The sequence below is a fragment of the Synchiropus splendidus genome, chromosome 12, assembly GCF_027744825.2.
Source record: "Synchiropus splendidus isolate RoL2022-P1 chromosome 12, RoL_Sspl_1.0, whole genome shotgun sequence".
In the NCBI taxonomy this organism is placed as follows: domain Eukaryota; kingdom Metazoa; phylum Chordata; class Actinopteri; order Syngnathiformes; family Callionymidae; genus Synchiropus; species Synchiropus splendidus.
The window spans coordinates 16,525,332-16,526,662 of NC_071345.1; the positions used below are offsets into that span (position 1 = coordinate 16,525,332).

The window sequence follows — 1,331 nt, forward strand, 5'->3', positions numbered from 1 at the left end:
CGACCAGGAATTGAATCTCCTGGTAATGTGTGGAGCCTATCGCCAGACTATTTGGCTGGAAGAAGTGATCTGCACACATCTGGGAAAGAAAAAATAACCAAGGCCAGGAATGGCAACGAGTGTTTTTAACAAACATTAGAATGAGGCCGGCAGCCATGACACAAGGTGGCTGATCGAGGGTGGAGCACACTGAACTAGAAACTCCAATTCACACCAGTGTTAACTGCAAGTTTAAACTTGGCTTTGAACGCCACTGTCATTTTTTTACTTTTCCAGAGAGTCTTGGATCTGACATCCTGAAATGCGTTCAGTTTGATCGCCTGCTGCAGTTTCTGAGTACCTCATTGCTCACTGATCCAACTACTTGATCGAAACCCAGATCTTTGATATTACCCACAATGCACCTTGGGACATGTCAGCGACCAACTATGCAAATTAGAGCAAAACGGAGTGTGAAAGAAGTCAGTCATGAAGCTGAGCATTTTATTATAATATTTTGAGGCCAATTACATCAGTCTGCCAAAAATGTAGTTTTGGTAAGTCGTAACATTCATGATCAGAAGCGCTTTGAAGAGCGACTGCCCCATCTGAAGCCTCTGCTACCCATCGTTGTGGCCTGTGTGAGAGAGTGAGACAGACTTGAGTTGATGTTCCCGAACTCCGTCTCCATTCGAACAAACCTTCCATGGGGACATGTTCTCATCTCCAGAACCTCGACTGTCCTTGATCTGCCCGAAATCTTCCTCCTTCAAATAAAATCAGTCAGAGCAACAAGAGAAATTATCATCAACGTTTTCGATGCAACTGACATTCTCACCTTCGTGAGTGGAAGAGAAGAGCTCTGCTGAAGGCAGATGAAGGTGAGGACAACAGCGACAGCAGCAAGAACATGAAAGATCTTCATGTTTGTCTGATGGAGTGTTCCAGTGAGTGACGTCTTGGACTGGTGCAGTTTTATACCCAGAGAATCGACTGTGTCATCACTCATTTGTCATAGATCAATAGTCTCTTGGTACAAATCCAGATAATTATTGTTTTCATTTAGATAATGAAGCAGGAAAACTAGTTCATCCAGCCCACACCTCAAACTTTGTCAAAAGCCGATGAAACTACGGAGGTCCGCTCAGCCTTTGGGACCCAAAGGCTGAGTGTCTTCTTGACTTAAAACATGTCCCAATTCCACTCCCATAGGCGAAAGCTGCAGTGCGGTGTAATGACCCGTCATGTACAACATGGTGAGGTACCACATCAAAATGTGAGGCCAGAAAACTGGCGAGGACCTTCTCTATACTATAGAGACCAGGAGTCGTACCAAGGTCTCCCACTTCAGG

The 1,331-nt window shown here is 44.9% G+C and overlaps 1 long non-coding RNA gene across 1 annotated transcript; it reads right to left on the minus strand.

Moving 5' to 3' along the window:
- Positions 1-475: 475 nt before the first annotated feature.
- On the minus strand, positions 476-919 carry LOC128768895 (uncharacterized). Its single transcript, XR_008416300.1, has 3 exons — positions 818-919; positions 681-746; positions 476-616 (listed from the first exon to the last, which is right to left on the minus strand). It is a non-coding gene; the product is annotated as an uncharacterized LOC128768895 (long non-coding RNA).
- Positions 920-1,331: the final 412 nt, after the last annotated feature.